General features: G+C 42.1%; 1 long non-coding RNA gene and 1 pseudogene across 4 annotated transcripts in view; one reads left to right on the top strand and one right to left on the bottom strand.

The window, feature by feature from the left end:
• Nucleotides 1-5,702, bottom strand: part of LOC116965541 — a 56,922-nt gene extending 51,220 nt beyond the window's left edge. For all 4 annotated transcript variants that reach the window (XR_004409461.2, XR_004409460.2, XR_004409458.2 and 1 more), the window contains exon 1: nt 5,493-5,702. This is a non-coding gene — a long non-coding RNA (uncharacterized LOC116965541). The remainder of the gene's footprint in view (nt 1-5,492) is intronic.
• Nucleotides 5,703-15,910: 10,208 nt separating this feature from the next.
• LOC116965542 lies at nt 15,911-16,064 on the top strand (annotated as a pseudogene).
• The last annotated feature ends 2,919 nt before the right edge of the window (nt 16,065-18,983 follow it).

Below are 18,983 nucleotides of genomic sequence, written 5' to 3' on the forward strand. Positions count from 1 at the left end.
GAAGATGTTGAAGATGGCAGGACTCTTCATCTCCCGAACAACAGTGCATCTTCCAGATATCCCTCTCACAAGCCGGCCTGAGAGTCTCCAGCCTGAGAGGTCACACTGGTGTTTCTGACCACATTTCGGACACAGGCTACCTGATGCCACAGCACACTGGCATGTCAGCTGCAATGAAAATTCCAGCAGCATTGAGCCCAGACAATAACTGGGCAATCTCAAACCGTGTAAAAGTGATGGCAGAGAGTAAAGGGTAGACAGGACCGAGGAGTGGGAGTACTCAGAACCTGTAGGTGTTCACGTACCTCCCATTATGGGCTCATTTCCCTCAGCAGACCAGCAGCCACACCCTGAGGCACCCAAGTAGAAAACAAAGGAGACGAACAGGAAACAGGCACAGTTCAGACATCATTCTGTTCAACATTACTGGAGCGGTAATGATTTACACCAGCTCATAATCTGACCACGGGCTGTTGGGGTGCTGGGGGGCAATTTTCCCACCAAAATAAGGTAATAATAAAGCCCTGTTTGTGGGCAAAGTATGTAAACTTCAGTGCAAGGCATGTTTCTTATTGTTTATAAAGCATCATGCAGGTCTGTGGTCCCAAACAACTGCCGACAGACATCTTTTGAGTGCTATTCTTTTTATATGACCCAAGCAAGTGAGAAGCCTTTCTCCTCACAAAACCAAATAAACTAGGTGCCTGGGATGCACCAAGGATTATCAGAGAAAAACCCAAACGGGAAGACAGAAGATTGGCTCCAACTTCTGTCAGATAGACAGATGTTCAGGGCTTGACAAAAGCATCTCTCCTTCAGCTCCCGGCTTCTCAAATGTATCTGAAAACCAATACAAACAGGAGGTCCTCCAGCAGTTTCTCCAAGCCCTGTCTGATCTCTCCTCCTGTTGTGATTTTTAGATGTAAGCACAGTGCCAGTATTCTGTGCCTTGTCATCCAGACTTAGCTGTGGGGCTGCTACAGCAATCAGTGACCAAAGTCACTTGGAAGAAGGTGCTGACAGACCCTGAAAATTAAACTGGCAACCCAACAGCAGCACTCAGGGAGGGGAGCAGCTCAACCACCTCTAAAGAAGTGAGAGTGGGATTGTCAGGTACATTGGAATTCATTGGTAGCTGTGCAAGTAACTCCCTTTAGACTTCCTGAAAATCCTAGTATTTGAAAAAATGATCAGAGATGGCTGTGTTACAAGCACATCATGGAAGGAACTGGAAATGAAGAGAAGAAACAGAAGATGCATAAGGGAGATGCAGGGAGTAAATACATCATGAACTCATAGTCAGTAGATATGGATGGAGCTGCACTTCACTGTCACCAGAAAAACTGGCAGCAGTCATATACTGTAGCATGTTAGCATACCATTACCAGTTTGGTCATTCACTTATCTTTCTCACATCTTCGTAGCTTCTCTAATCATCGCTCCAAGATGTTCCTAAGTATCGCCTCTGTGTTCGCTGCCCAATCCACTCTTTACTAGACCATCAGCGTGCTTTAGTTTCTCAGATACACTTCAGATACCATGAGTCTCAGTAGCAGAGACCTATGGACTATGCCTTGAAATTAGGTTTGTCCATTTGTTTATTTAAAGCTATGTTATAAAGCATGCTGAAGTGTTCTGGTTTTTTAATTAAGCAATGTAAGAAAACTGTGCTATCAGAAATTACTTAATGAGTCTTGCTGTTAATCTCACACAACTGCTAATTATAAGATCATAAAACAATTCTCCTCCCACTTAGGCTAAAATAGTCAACTCTTACACATAACCAGGTACAGCAGCAACTAATGCTTTATCACTTACGTGTAGCCCATCAATATCAATATCTGCGGCTTGAACCTAGCATACTCCTGAAAAATGTTGGCAGAGGAATGCTTGTACCACACTACTTTTCCTAACATTATGGCTTGTCTCCAAAGAGTAAAAGGCAAAGCCTCAGTGCTCTCTGGGGCACTTAGGAATGTTGTCTATGGCACTAATTGTACTTTTTAAAAAAAAGGAAGTAATAGCGGAAGTAGAGATTGGAGGCCAGACACTTCTAACCATTAGAGCCTCTAGCTATCAGTGAAGCCTGCTCCCTGCACCCTTTGCCCCTCAGAAGTGGCCGGGAACAACTCATGCATCACATGACTTGTTCTGACGGTACACCACCTTGGAAATCTGGGTTTTGTGGTGTCCCACTGTCTCTCCTCTATCTTATATGTTATTGTCCAACTAAAATGTGTGTGAGTCTAGCCAGTGACTTCCATCAGCACATCCACCCACATGCAAAGCTGGCACATATCCTACTTTTCATGGCCAAAGAGCTTTTTGCATTCCCTACACAGGTCTCCAAGATAAGTGCACTAGCCACTATCCTGCTGAATAAAAGGCTCTGAACTGCAGCAGAGCAGCCTCCCTCTCCTGCTACTATGCCGACTTCAAAAGGGTGCTTTCTGTTTGCTCACTTCAAAATAACCACAAGCATTTCTTCTTGGGAGAAGATTTTGGAAGTGCCTGTCCAAAGCCCTGAGTCCATCACCAGTTCTCCAGAGAGGAGAAGAGATTGCAACAGCCCTCCTGCGTTTGCAAGCTTCCAGCTGGCTGCCTTTTGGGTGTTCCTCATTCAGCATGCAGCTTCCTTGTGGTGCCCATACCTTGTCACACAGTGAAGCCCAGAGGTCTGGCTGTGGAACCTGATTCAGGACAGTCAAACACACTGAAGGTCAAAATTTTGCCTCTAAATTTAAAGCAGCCCTTGTGTTCTCTGTTGGTTCCCACCCTGGTACAAATCCCTGCCCAGAGCAGATCCTGCTTCATCTGGTGCTCAGGTGCAGAGGACAGGGTGCTGATAGGAAACAGTCACTGCTCTCTTTGGCCTTGTGCTTTACTTGTGTTGTCACCCTCATCTGTGCTTACCCATCCTTCTTCTGCCAACTTCATGTACAGATCTCTGCATCTGAGTTCTGCAGATGTGAACTCCAGCTGCACAGCTAGCCAACTGGCAAAATGTAGTTCAGTCCCATGAATCACACAGTCCTTCTAGATCACTACTGCAATGTCAGTTAGAATTAATTTTCTGTCAGGGTAGTTTCTGACATGCAGATATATCATGGATGTGTGTCTACACAAAGATTTTCCACAGGAAAACCTCCATGAGATTATTCACAATAGAATGACTACTAGCCTGTATCTGTTCTAAAATCAGGAGAAAGTATAGATACAGTGAGTTAGATATCTACTTTCCTTACAAGCAGAACTAGGACAAGCACATCAGCCAATTCATTCAGCATAAGTCACAGAGAATCCATGAACCAGTAATTAATAGCCCAAGCTCTGGAGTCTTAATAACAGACCGCAATAAAGAACTTAAGTCCAAATACTCAAAGGTATTCAGATGCCTAAGTTCCTTTGGTTTCAGCGCCATTAAGTATCTGGGCCTGACCTACAAAACTTCACCTGCAAAATCAAGGCCACACTCACGGATAAAACAATAGTTTTCTCCACTGAATTAATAAAGAGTTCAGAACCAGCTTGTATAGAAGCATGGTAGTAGGTGGTCTTTAACTACCCTGGAACAAGCTACAAGGGCAGGCTAATTGAGAATCATCATCCTTTTTTTTTTATTTTTTTTTTGTATAACAGAAATACCAGTTTTTTCATTGCTGCCTGTGCTACTCTTTAAATGAATCCCACATAGACAGTTAGTTGGATCCTATGAAACAAGAAGGCTACACTTGGCACCTGCTGCGTTACAGATTGTGCCTGCGAAATTGAATTTACAAGGACAAGACCAGAGAGAATGGCAAAAAAACAAGGAGCTGTTGAAATGATGAATTTGCCTATATTGTATTAATAATTTGTCATTAAGAATAAGCAAAGACTGCCATGCACTTTGCAGTAAACATCTTCAGTAAGTCTTCAGCGTGGGACCTAAGTTATTTACAAAATCAGCTTTGTTGGAGCATGATTCTATCATACATTGCTAACGCACGAGGAACTACACCCAGCTGACTTGCAAGTGGTACTATTGTGTATGTATTTATTAGACAATGTCTATGAAAAGGTTACACTGTGCGTGACAGGTGGCATTACCAATGTAACTTCAGTCTGCTGAACTGAAACCCAGGCACATTGCTAATTCACAGATTCAAAACCACCACATCCCTAAACTGAAGAAGTATAAAGACTGTCAGACAGCTGCCCGGTGTTTGGGCTTGTCTGTTGGGAGCAGAGAATAAATCTCGGTAGGTCAAAGATAACTTAATTCACTTAAGCACTTGTTCGTAGGGGAAGAACTTCATGGAACTCAGCTGAAACCCCCTCTAGGAGGTGTGGAGTGTGTGTGTATGTGGGTAATGTAGATGGAAAAAATAATTGTGTTTGTGTAACTTTCTCCCAGTCTGGAAGCTTGCTCATGTAGACCAACCAAGGGTCACTAACATGGTCGGAAGAAAGATTTTTAGAAGTGCAGGATTAAAATATGTAGCATCTTGTAATAGTGTACGGAGTAGTGCCAAGCTTGATGAAAAAGCACTGTGTCTGGAGATAGACGGTAACGTGGGAAACAACTCAGTGTAAGGAAATTAAATCTATGCTTAAATTAAATGGAAAAAAAATACAAAAATCAAGGGGCAACCCAAATTCAGATTTCACTACATGAGCCTGGAACAGCTCCGGGAGCCACAGGACCCACGCTGGCGGTGACTGCCTGCCTCTCCAGCGGGGGTGTTCCCTGCGCGTTAGAGCTCCCGCGGGCAGCTCCCACGCCTCGCGGGGCTGCTGCCGCGGCACGTGCTGTGCAGGCGGGCTCGCAGCAGCGGCGGTCGGACGCCGGCAAACCCGCAGAGGGCCGCGGGCTCCGGCGGGCAGGAACGCTCCCGGTGCTCGCCGAGGGCTCCCCGCCACCTCACGGCCCCAGAGCCGCGGCGGAGGCACAAAGGGCGGGAACGGGAAGCGGCTCCAGCTCCCGCCGCTCGCGGCTCCTCCCGCTTGCAACACGGGGCTGGGGGGCGGGGCGGGGCGGGCTTGCTCGCGGCGGCAGCGGCGGGGCTGGGCGGGGCGGCGCGCGGAGGCAGCGCTACCCCCCCTTCCCTTCCCTTCCCCTCCCCCCCACCCCCCCCCACCCTCCCCCCCACCGCCTCACGGCTCCCGCCCCCGGCGCCTTCCGCAGGGCGGGCAGCGGAGAGGCAGCGGCACCGACACCGACACCGGGCGCGCGCTGCCGCCTTGCCCCGGGGCGCGAGGGGGCGGTGGCGGCGGCGGGCGCGCGCCACCTGCCGGCAGGCGCGCGGCGGCGCGGCCACGTGGCGCCGCCTGGGCCGGCGCGCGCTCGCGCGCGCGCGCTTTCCCGCGTCCGCCTCCCCCCCGCCCCTCCCCTTCCCTCTCCCCGCCCCTCCCCTTCCCTCCCCCCGCCCCTTCCCTCCCCCCGCCCCTCCCCTCCCCCCCGCCGCCTCGCCACCCCCACCCCCCCGCTCAATCCCCGTCCTCCTCCTCACCCCGGGCGCTGGCGGGCCCCGTGGCCCCTCGGGGATGGGGTGCCGCAGCCTTTCCCCAGGAGCAGCTGTGCGGAAAGACCGTGCGGGGACGGGGGAAGCACCCCTCTCCCCTCCCCCAGCCGTCCCTGAAGTTTTCCTCTGTTCCCAGCCCAAACTTTAAGTTGCGCTTTACGCCTTTGTTAGAGCCCGACCGGCATTCGCTTTCACGCGTGCTGGACTTTCAATTTTTCCAACCCCACCCCCTGCCTCTCCTCCACTCAAAAATGGTCGGCCCCTTTTCAACGTTAGTCACCTGGGTGTCCAGTTTAGCGAGTTCATCCAAAAGAACATCAGCGGCACCATCCAGAGTTACCAAAGCTTCTGCAGCTTTTCTGCTCTGCTGAGGATGGCTTCAAACATGGGGTCCTTCATTTCAGCATCAACAATGAGGTCAGCATAGATTTAGAGGCCAAGGTGACACCACCTTGTACTCTAAATACTTCAGTTCAATTGACTTTGGGTGAACTTTTTTGTATTTGTTTGTCTTTCAGGAATAACAGCTCTGAGCTTCAAAATAAATTAAAGCCCTGAAGTCATCTGTACTGTCTGTGGGCACAAGATTCTGTGGCAGATCATTTGCCATCTAGAAAAGACTTCTGGGGAGGAGAGTGTGCAAAATTCATAAAAACAAATTTTGCAAAATGAAGCTAAATTACATGAGAGATCAGCATGGAGAACATAGCCAACCAGGTTATTTCCCACCAACTCTATTGTCAATTGTTAGAGGGGGCTTAAACATAGCTAATTTTTTAGCTTTAATCCAGAACCATTGCAGAAAGAGAACTGAGAGAGAAGTATCCAGTGTCTCACTTATTTAAAATCAGGACAACACTTGCATCTATTGACAATCAATGCCATGTTAGAGCATATCCTTAAGAGATAATAAGGAAATAATTTCTGATAGTATCCATCTTTTGAGAACTCTATTACATGGTTTCCTTTTAAAATTCTGTACCATGTTATAATACATCCCAGTGCAGAAAGATTTATGTAAACAATTCTGTTGCGTTACTACATGCACTGAAGGAGCTGATAACCCACCTGTACTTGATTCCCCTCCGGGCATGACAGAACAGATGGGTTCCTTTGATGCTCAGTTCCAGGTGATTACCTAAGGATGGCAGTAGCAGGGGCAAGACATTCCAATATTGTCCTCCTTCTTCCATATCCTTCCAGAATTCTGGTGAAAATGTACAGCCAGGTACAGCCAGCACCTGCTATAAATAACAAGAAATTGTCAGCGTCTTGCTGCTACTCTAGAATAACATTATAAATACCGGGAAGTACTGCAGCAGGTACACACAGATTTGTATCTTTTGAATTCTTACAGCATCCACACAGCAGTGTCTTGGAAACGCAGGTATGAAAAATGCCCCCTCAGTTCTCAAATAGAGTCCCTATTATCGTAGGTAACTGCATCTTACTGTTCCCTTCATAAACATTTCAAGTTCTATCTTAAGTCAGTTTTCTCAGACTTATCGTTTACATTGGTGGGGAGTGACCAAGGCGTAAAGATGCGAGCGCTGATTTTTGATGGGGAAAGTTTAGAGAAAAGTGAATGAAAAGGAAGGTTTTAATAACAGAAAGCATTATCAAAGTACTTCTGATAGTACCTTTTTTTACTTCTTTTGAACAATAACTCAGTCTGTTAGCAGTCCTCCCCAAGATCATGTTAGTAACCTGTTGCAGAATTGATCTGGCCATCAGGTTGTCTCTAGACTCTTCCTGGCCTCACCTCTGATTTAGGGTATATGCTGCCAGATGGAGTCCTTCCACTGGTTCCAGTAAATTTGACATCTAAGCATTCCTGAGAAACACTGAAAACCAACCAAGTACATGTATGGAGAATAGTAATCATCTAGGTCACTAGGGATTCATCAAGCTTGATACTTGGAAGGCCGAGACTAAGATACATTGTACATGCAGTCCATCTGAAACTCTAGTACATAGAATTTCTAAGAATCAAGTGTCATATCCACAGAGATATCAAGGTGACTACCTCCTATTTATCAATCAGTTAGTGCGAGTTTTCAGGATCAAAAGAGACTTGCAGGCAGGTTCCTATTCATATCCCCAGGGCATTGCTGGAAAAGGAGCTTCAGCATGCACAAAAATCCTTGTCTTATGCTCTGATAACCAAAGGATGCATGCCAGAGCCATCATCTGCAAAAAGAAATACTGATGGAGGAGCCAAAGTCTCAGACTTCCCAGGGAGATATTCCAAGAAGAGACTGTTACTTGTGTCAGTTGATGGTACTATAAGCTGATTGGAGCCAGCAGTAGCAGTGGGGCAGAAGGAGATAGTAGGAGAGGAATGGTTGGTAGAAGAGACATTGCTACAGTTAACTTCATCGCATGGCGGTAACAGCAGATGTCCTTAGGTTCTTGAGACACCTGGGTGTTGGGTCTGCTATGAAAGATAGAAAGCATTGGCTGGTGGGCAAGGGCAGGATGGGAAAAAAAAGCACATGAATGCAACAGTGGTGTAAATGCACTTAAAAAATACTAACAAAAGCGTATTTTAAACACATCAATTTTACACGTCAATTTTACACACAGGTCTTGGTTAAGTAAATAAGTCTAGGACTAGTGTACCTTACCACCACTACATACTAAGTCCAATGTACACCTCTGTGTACAAAGGGAAAAGGATACCTGACTTACATTGCATGGGAAATACTGTCAGCATTATGTACAGCTCACCAAGTTTGTGGCAGACCTTGCAGCCTAGCAGAGCGCCAAAATACATGACCTAATGGGTTTTGTTGTTACATGGTCTCATATTTTATTTGGTGATGAATAGTTGCCATAAAGTGTTTGTGGAGAGAAAGAGAATTAAGCAAGAGTGGTATTCACATTGTTTGCCAAGAATAACACCACAATATATGATTATATAGTTTGCCAAAAATACTAAGTATCATGATATACAAGCACTAGGCCAAATGTATCTGTTACTGACACCATCCACCCAGCCGACTGCAGCTGAAACCATCATTTAGTCCTCTACTTTAAATATTTCAAAGAATACAGAGTATAACTTTTTGATTTTTGAGTCAAATACTCTTTGCATACATATATATTATATATTACACGTACACACTTTATTCTTGAAGGATACATCATGAACAACCATTCCAAAGAGAATGACACAAACCCAAAGCCTCCTCTAATTGAAGTTAACAAGGAAGCATAACTAGAACCTAAAGTGAATGTGTTCATGAACACGTGCAATTCAAAGTGACATAAGAGCAGCAGAAATTTACTTCCACCATTCTCCATCTTCTCTGGGATCAGGCTGTCCTGTCAGCTGAATTATAAATGAGCCTTGTGACACAGATATATTTTAAGTTTGCTTACCTTGATTTACATATTTTTTTTTTTTTTTGAGAGAGAAGAGGGATGATTTCAAAACAAAACCCCCAAACTTGAAAAACAGTACCTCAGGAAAATCTGTACAACATAATCCAAGCTTAAATACTTTGTTCCTTTTTACCTCTTTTATTAATAAAATTCCATAAGGGATCAAGCGCCCAGACACAGTTTCTGAGCAACTTTGGACCTAGACTGAGATTTTGTGACTGGACATTTCTTCCAGTGAGTTCCCAGATGAAATACTATCACACTTTTAGGAAAGATGTTTTTACATCCCAGCCCAGATTGTGGAACTGAAAATTGCTAGAAGCAGGAGGATTGAGTAGTGTTAAAAATTGTAAATAAGACAAATGCATTTCCAAGTAGATTCTGGTAGAATATAAAACAGTGAAGGTGAAATATCATTTGCAATAGAAAAGCAGAAGGAAATAAGAGAAAACCTGAAAAACAAGCAATGGAATAATCACATCTGACACATGACTGTATGCTGTAGAGGATGAAAGGATTCGAAGGATCATAGTTGAGCAGTAATGACGTAAGGTCCACTTCTGCTGAAGTCAGTGAAGTCAGTGCTGCTGACTTTACCAAGATAAGGATTTTACAGCTCAGAATCTGAAGGCCAAGTGCCAGATATCTTTAAACTGATAACCTTAGAAAAAAGATCCCTTGTGCATTTAAATCACCTTGACTTCAAGGATTTTGGATTAATTTTGCCAGCCTGCTCCAGCTGGGGATTCAGTCATCAGTAGATAAAATGACTATGGGAGAATGTGTTGTGAGGAAAGAAACCCATGGTGGAACACAGTTTTAATTGTACTTAGTATTTCTCACTGCTGCTGAGTAATATTTTCTCACACTGCAACTACTGTCATGAGGAGTGAGGAAAAAGAGCGCTTGATCTGGCCACAAACAAAGGCTGCTGAATTTCATCATATCTAAAAGGGAGCTCTAAGAGAAGCTTCTGGGCTCCAGATGAACACTTGGAAGTGATGGGGAACCCTCAGTATTCACTGAATTTTTATTCCTGAAACTAATCACTTTCACTTTTCAGCTGTGTACCTTAAGCACAGCACATGCCTCCCTCTCAAGGCTTTGCCACCAGGCTGTCCTTCTCATCAAGAACAACTCAGGCCTCCCTTGAACAAAATATTTGAGCTTGAAGGCCTAAAATCCATTTCTCTCCCAATAACTTGCCATGTATTTTCCAATACTCATGAACTATAAATAGGGATGGAGAAAAAAATAAAGACACTCATTCCTTTGAAACCTTTTGGGCCAGAAGAAGTTTCTGGCAGGAATCAACGGAAGAGTGATAACTATTTTGCTTTGAAAAACCTCTGAATTGTTCCTCCTAAGTAAGGCCAGCTGATGTGTAAGGCAGTCAGCTATTTTAGTACTGTCATGGAATTGGCCAAGGAGTTGCTGAAATACTAATTCTGTTTGACAGAAGCCCTGTAAATCAACTCCAGACAATTACCTCTGGAACTTCCCACAAGTTGGGAACCATGGCAAATTTTGTATACACAGAGGAAGGAACAGAAAAGGTGACTGTTACTTATATAACATTGCCAGTTTCAGGGGTGAAAAATCACTACTGGAGACATGCGTTCACAAGGCCATTTTCACATCCAGATAGTCATTGTCAGGAGAGATGCTTGTTTCGAAAATGTGCTGGGGACGATTGTTCCAAAGACCTGACACTTGTCCTCTAGAACATCTTTGATCTCTGTCTATGCTTCAGCTAGCTGATAGTGCAAATTTTTATCCTCCATCAAAGTGCAGTGAAAGAAATGGAACTTTTGCATGCATATATGGTTGGAGATGGGTTGACTGTATTTTAACTATCAAAGCTGCTATGTGAAAGAAAAATTGTAATTTATAAGCAACTTAAATTATATTCAATTTACATGCAATCTAAATTATATATGTCTAAATTCTAATGAAAACCTATTCCTTGCAAGTAACAGTTAAACAAACATGCAAATCAACTTCTGGATCTATGTTACTGTTGATCATTTTCACTCTGCCTATTTTGTATTGATGTAACAAACAACTTAAATGCAGGAGGTGAAATGCAAGTCTTTTGTTCCTCAGAACAGGACCTCTGTGTTTGGTCATCATATTTTCCTAGTTTTGGAAAATAAAAGAAAAATGTGACAGCTTTTGGACTAGGTCATCAGCCAATTTGGACTAGCACAACTCCTTTAAAGCAAATACTGATTCTTTGTTTTAGAAAATAAATAAAAAATCAGTCCCTACTTTTACCAAAAGAAACAATAAATCCTACAATAGATGGATCCCATGACCCTTTCAGATGGGTCAAGAAGCACTTTTTAATTGCTTAAACATGAGCCTGAACCTACCCATTTGCTTTCAAACCAGGGCAGCAGTTGTGTATGCAAAGAGTGTGTTTATACAATTAGACAGCTGGTTAAGTTGGACTCGTTATCTGTCTCTGTACTTACCGGTTTTATGTTAACCTTTTACGCCATGAATTGCTTGACATGTGTGATATTATTGCTGTCTCTGTCATTACAGTCTAGACTGCCTGCGTTTCGAATTTGGTATTCATGCAAAAAGCTACAATAGCTTTCACCAGCAGATGTCTCTCAGGCTGTGCAGAAGCGCAGCCTGAAAGCATGTGTGGTAAGACAGTAAGGAAACTAAACAGCTACAAACTCTGTTACAATTCCATGATGTGACATCCAGAAATTTTAATGAACGTGCTTGAGCAGGACAACTGCTGCATATAAAAAGTATTAGTGCAAAGCCTAGTTCAATGCATCTCATGTTCTACACTAAATCTTGAATACCTCTTACTGATTAGCATAAGGGTTCCCTTGCTCGATGAATAGCCACCACCACTTGTTTGCAACATCCTCCACGATCACTTGTGGCCAGACAAGTTGAAAAGCTGAAACGAACTCTGCTTCTGTTTTCAGGGATGACAGATATACCTCCGTGTTGCTCAGAGTACATTGCTTTATCATTACTACTGCCCATAGGCCAGGCAAGGCTGGAAATGCCTGGACTAATACATCTATTTTCAGAGCCATGGGAACACTCTAGGAGAACTCCAGATGGTGGCAGAAAACACAGTAATAAAGCGTAACAGATGAGAATCTAGAAACAATCCAGACAGTGGGGTTTTTTTCTAATATATTTTCAAATATAAATGTTAAAAGATATCACCAAGGCTATTTGTGCAGAGAGCACAGTGACGCAGAGCTCACAAGGAGAAACACTCTGCTCAGACAAGGAACCAGGTTGCAGACTCTTCCTCCTCTTGAGGCATTGGGATACAGGGACTACCAGAACTGCAGATACAAGAGTGGAGATTACCTCCCAAAATGAAGAGAGCAGCTTAGTGATGTACTCCAACACCTCAGGCTCATCCTCTCCCCTACACAAGTCTTACACAGTTCAGAGGGCATGAGTATCACCTCTCATGCTTCTCAGCAAAATCCATACTTTGGCAATCACAGCTTCAACATCTGAGGGGTACAAATGTTGGATTCTGGAGATGAGCACTGGAAGACAAATATTTGTCACTGCAGGTGGAGTATTACTCCATGGGTAACACTTTCCACATTATGGTCCATACTGTCCCTAATGAAAGATTACAAGTGTGTCTGTGGTAGTGTAATACATTGCATACTGGGCAATTGACTTACTTGGTCTCTTTCGTCAGAATCTTAGCCATGACACACAGAGCCTATACACTCCTACTCTACACACTGATCTTCAGGTTCACATCTGTCTCAGTTGACATCAAGATGACTCCTTCCTTCTTAAATGAAGTGTGTTGTGTTCACAGGCTCATAACTGCTTTCACATTCCTTTTGTGCCTTTCTCCCATATTTTGCAGGATGACACTATTGCATGCCACCCAACAATGTTCTGTGTTGCTACATCTCCTAAGATTGAATGTCTCAGGGGCAAAGTAATTTAATTCTTTTTAAAAATAGTTATGATATTGTTACTTTGTAATGTGAATGTCAAAAGAGATAAAGGAAAATAACCATCCATTGGAAGGTGAAGAGAACAGTTTAATTTAGTAGGCAATTAAAAATCTATCAGTCAGAGTGCGGACAAAGGGTTGCCATGGCTTAACAAGCTACAGCTCATCAGTTGAAACACATTTAACTAGGCAAGCTGCAGATACAAAACAGAACAGGTTAGTGTAATCTATTTTTGGTTAAAGACTATCTTAGATGATGACATTGAGAGGAGAGAGAGGGTAAAATGAGAACAGTTGCATGTGTTGATGGACATAGCATGGCTTTATTACCAGCAGAGAAAATATTAAGATATGCCCATTCCATAGAAAGAGGAAGAATTTCTAAAAGACACTTAGGCATCCAGCTTTGGTCCATGCCACTGGGAATTGTGGATGTCATTTCCCACTGTGCTCCTTCCCTCTCCAAATCCCAGTGAGTAGCAAGATGTTCACAATAAAATGGAGCCAGGATTTGCTACGGCAAGGCCTATTCTCCAGCTGGATCCTCAGCACATCCATATGGGCTTGTAAATACATGTTGGAAAATCCCTAAATAGAGTGCTTACAAGACAGAATGTAACCACTCAAAGAAGATTTCACGGCTGAGCAAATAAAGGCTTTAAAATGTGCCCAAACATGCATGTATAGAGGAGACTGTAATGACTTCAGAGAACTGTCCTTCCACTTTCCCAAATTATTTCTAAAAGCAGAGGAACCTGCAAACCCAGAAGCCAGCACCTCTTCTCACCTGACTGTGAGCCAAGGACACACAGTCCCTCAGACAATATGCTCAGTGCTGGATCTCCAGGCCAAGATTATCAAAGCCACTTTGGAAATTTGTACACCCAAGGAGAACAAAACATTAAATGTGTTCAGCATCTTTTCAAGCATTCTCTTCAGTGTTCAGGCTAAAGCTTTAAATTAGCATAGATGTGTCTAGAGTCTTCAATGCAGTGCCAATGCCTAATCACACAGAACTGGAAACAGGTTCTGCATTTTTTGATCTTGGTAGTTGTAATACATCTTAAATGTTTTTGGAGCACACGGGGACAATATTTTTGCTATCGGAATCCCATCACAGTTGGTGATGGTCATACCAAAGGAGATTTTGACTCAAGCTTTCTCATGGTTTATTTGTAATTCCTTTGGCAAAGAGCTTTGGGAATAATAGCAAAACTGTTCACATCAAGCTCTCCAGGCAATTCAACAGCATTCAGGCTATTTCAGAAGTTACACTGGAGGTGCCTAGCCCATCCATTTCAGGATGAACAGTCCTGCATATATTTGCTATATGAAAGAGCATACTTTTGTGTGAAAAGGAGCACACCAAGCAGCAAACTTTCTGCACACTCACTAACCAGTCATAACAATATGAGGCAAAATAAGCAAGTAAAGAAGAGGTTTGGAGCACTCTTTGGATTCAGTAAACATAACAAGATAAATATAACAAGAGATAAAGTATTCTAATTAGATCTAAGAGAACCATGGAGGGTGACCCATGGCTTTTCACTGTTCATATCCATGTCGACTTTCATGTTCAGCTAATGCTAAACAGAGCTCCTAGCCCTGGCTCCTTAAGAAGATGGTTCCCGTGTTTTATAGATGTTCATATCACACAAGTCACAGTCCTGACAACCATCAGGTAATATTCTTGAGTGGGGCACCACAGACCAAAGGACGAGAAAACTCACCTTCCTCTGCTGCAGATGTTCCTTCTGGTTGCTGAGGATTCACTAGTGAGGTAGAAGCTTAGCACTGCATCCATGCCAGTTTCAACACTTTTCCCATTTTGCTTTGTCTTTTAAGAGTGTTTATTTCCATAACACCAAGCACAAAGCAGGTAAACAAATGGTTTTCCCACTTGCTTGAGATGCTCTGTTGTTATAAAATCAGAAGTAGAACATCATGAGTTCCTACAAGTTAAAAAAATCAATACCCTTTCACTATTAATAGCACTATGTGATAGGCTTAAACATGTACTTTTAGCATCAGCTTAACGTTAGAAAGAAAAAGGGACAAGACTGCTGTAAACAAGACTAAACCATTCTTTTTTGTTTTCAGCCTGAAGCTTTTTTTGAGGCCCTCCAACATGAGAATAATACTTATTTTAATGTGGCTTGCATCAGAAAATAACAAAGCCTCTTTTATGTCCAGAGTACAGAAAAAAACCTCTTACCTGCAACCTAAATAATCAAGGCAAGTCATCAGTAATATTACCACATGACCACAACCTAAAAAGGTAAGAATCTTTCTCCCCACTACCCAAGATTTCAAAACACTGTATTATCACAGAAAATTTCTAGCTGTACTATGATGTTTCTCTCAAAAACCTATTTGGCTTGGAAAAAAAGAAAAAAAAAAAGATGGATGCATTTTACACACAGAGCAGGTCTTTGCTGAAAATTTTCATTAACCTCGAAGTCTGCTTTCTGAAAGCGATGACAGCTTCAAAGAAAATTTTCTGTCAATACGAAGCAAATGGATAGAATGCAACTGAGGAAATTACTTTTTCCCCAAAACTATTCATTTTGCTTAAGGTTTTTACCATTTTCCCGTGATGAATTAAACATCAGTTTTCCATAAATAATAATACTAATTAAAATAAAGAGGAAAACAAATTTCACAAAGCAAATTATACTTTTTTTTAAAGTAAAATAGATGGCTTTCTTTGCTACCCAGAGTTAAAAACAATTTCCACCAATGTACTTTTCTTGCAAAAAAATGTCTTCTTTCAGTCAAACCCATTTTCAGCTGGAATAAAGGCCTCAACAAAACAACCATGCTCAATACTAATAGTAATATTTCTTGCGTCCAGAATACCCTTTTGCCTGGGCTCCTGAAAGCATTCTACATATAACAGAGTGAACTGCATAGCAACAAAAGAATGACTTCTGTTTTGTAAGAGAGCAAACACTAATCAAGTAAGGGCCTACTTTTCAGAAGCAAATATAAGCATTACTAGTGCAGTACAGGATCAGACCAATGGTCTCTCTAGCCCAGTAGCTTTTTGTTTGCTTGGTAGGGGAGGCACCGTGGTCATGGAAGGGGGTTTTCTAGAGTGAAGCCAATCCTTTGCACTCCAGATGTGCTGATCCCTGTAATTTCCTAGGAACTTCAGCTGCATAATTTTTGGCAGGATGAGACTGTGTACCTTTCTCTGGCTAACAGGGTCTGTCAAGAGTAGATGCTAAGAGTATGTGCCTAGAGAAAATCTGAGGATAGGTCAGGCATGTCCTATATAATGTACCCATAATACTCTTCTACCATCTGACAAAACACTGTGAGGCCTGCCTGAGTCAGGGCTGGTTTCTAATTGCTTTCCATTTCTAGCATTTCTACCTGAGGCAGTGAGTTCTACAGCTTAATCATACATTATGAAACTTAGATAGTAGCTTTTTTTTTTGTTCACTCAGGGTTCATTACCTACCAGTTTCACTTCATGTTGCTGTATTACACAAAAATCATTCCTCATGCATCAGGTTCAATTTTAATTTTACAGAACTTTGTTATAGCCAGTGTTCTCCTCTCTATAACAGCCTCGATTTACTGAGTCAGTCACTCTCTGTGCCAAAGACAACCCATAATTTTTGGAAGTTTTCTTGCTCTTTCCTTTAACCATAAATAAGATCAAGTAGGTGCACCAATCTGATACCCCTAGAGAAGCAATGAGAAGCTCCATATTGCACATGCTAGAGGTAGATAAATTCTATATTACCTGATATGACTACTCTACTGTGTACCAAGATGCAAGGATGCATTTTACTACAAGAATCAATGACCTCATTTATTTTTTTCTGATGTTACTGAACTGCTCAAACTTAATCCCACTCTTCTCCACATCCTTTCAGCCTGAGTAAAAAAACAAACAAACAAACAAAAAAAAATCAGCACCATTTAAAGATATCAGAAGCACATCTCATTAATAACTTGAAATGGCTGATTGTATTCTTGTAGTTCATGCTGCAAACATATCCCCAGGGGTTTTACCCAGATTGAACTTCTTAATCATTGCTTTTTCTTACAGCACTGATGCTCTAATTTCATAGACATGCATATAGACCGGCTACAGACTCAGAAACACAGCATGTCACCTCTTAGGTCATCAACGATAAAGTTGTACTAGTGTTAGAACCATATTCCTAGTTCACTTCTGACAGCAGTCTGGGTTTCTTTCTCTTGCTATACTAATAGCTCACTGTACAGCATTTCCAGGAGTTACTCCACTTTGTCCTGACTCCTTGTGTGTTTGCTTCAGCTTGGTCTGAATTCCATTAACCTTGTGCTCCATTCAGTTTGCATTTGAGGACAAGAACTCATATGTAGCAATGAACAGTTCGGAAACTTGTTTCCTGTGTCCCTATATAGTGAGTTCTCCCCATAGCAATGCATGGGTTTGTTTTCTGAAATTTATTTTTTTAAGTACATTCTTTTAGTACTAAATTTTTGCTGTTTTTTTAGTAAACTCTTTATCATTTGGCATCTGTGTCTTCTTACTTGATAGGTACTAGCATTGAAACTTTTAAGCAACTTTTGTGTTTCAGCTTCTTCTAAACCCAATTATGATCCAGTTCCTGCCAAACTTATTCACATAAAGCTTCAATCTGAAATAAGCAGGAGATTTAGGTAAAGATAAGGGAATGGAAAAATCATCAACACATTTTATTTCTAAGGAACTATTCTTTTGGCAAACAGATCTAAACCAAAGCCAGCTACAAGATGTCTGGACTGCATTTGGGAGAGATGGATTCAGAAGAATCCAACCTGGTCCTAAGCTTTTTAATCCAGAAAGTCCAGTATAAAAATAAAGCATAAGTGTACTAGTTACAGGAGAGGACAGCCAAATTATCAGAATGTAAATCTTTGGAACCATGTGACATTGCTTCAAAACTCAGATTCAAGTTTGGTGATAAGGTCATCAGTTGTCCTTTGCATATTATCAGACCCTGATGCCTAAATTGATTTAAAAAATCCACAAATCCTATAGAAGAGACTGTCGTGAAAAGGGCAATTCACTGCTGATCCTTCTTCCTGACATGCTGATTCTCAGTGCCGCTGGTGGGATCTGCTAGGAGCTAAATGTATCACATAAGCTACCTTTCCTTGTTTTCACCTGCTATACTGAATTAAAGGAGCCTAAAAATATATTGGATAACTGGATTGAAGCTAAAGAACATGACCCAACTAATACAAAGGCACCTGCTCAAAAAGATGGGTCTCTCTCCCATGCTCCATTAGTTCCCTTGGCTCAACTTGGCTCAAGTAAAGCGCTAAGCCTGTCTCCAGCTGTTTTAAGCTTTCATGAGCTAGAAAGCAAACACCAAAGAAAAATCACCTCCTTTGCAGGACAACAGCTCACTTCAGGAGAGTCAGAACTATGCCTTGGTGCACGATGGGTGACTTGTAAGTAAAGATAGCAAAGTTTTAATACATACATTGTTTGAACTACAGAATTCACTTCTGTGAGACAGAAGTTGCCTCGAAACTATACTCTTCTACAAATCTCATTCCTTCACCTTGGCTTTTTCTGACATTCTGCTATGATAATACAAGAACCATATAATCAGTCTTCAACTTGCTCAGCATAACCTTCTTGTTAAGTGCCTTATAGGTATACTCAAATTTCACTGACACTCTGAAATGCTTCCATATAATTCCATAAAAACCTGAAGACCACCAATGGATGAAATTGTCAGAAAACAGAATGTATGCCAAAGAGCTTTGTATAAAAAAACTTTCAGTGATTTTATTCCAAATTTGGCCCAAAAAGCCCAATCAATAAAAAAAAAATAAATCACAAGACTATCTAATCCAGCCTTGAAATCCAACTGTTTGATAGTGGTCTTTTAAGGAAAGGAAAAAATCTGACCAAACTAAAGGTGACTAATTGAAGTGACTACCACAAGGAACAATTTGTATGTAATTTATCATGGAGAGATATGCCAGAAAGTTTGATAAACGTTTAGCCAATGATATCAAAGTAGATGCATGTTTCTCGATTTTAGGGTCGTTTCATAAGAGCAACGTGCCACTGACACTATCACCTTCCAGGGTCAGTAAGGCTGTCTCAACTACCTTGACAG

Source organism: Tyto alba, unplaced genomic scaffold (assembly GCF_018691265.1).
Source record: "Tyto alba isolate M040663 unplaced genomic scaffold, T.alba_DEE_v4.0 Super-Scaffold_13, whole genome shotgun sequence".
Classification (NCBI taxonomy): domain Eukaryota; kingdom Metazoa; phylum Chordata; class Aves; order Strigiformes; family Tytonidae; genus Tyto; species Tyto alba.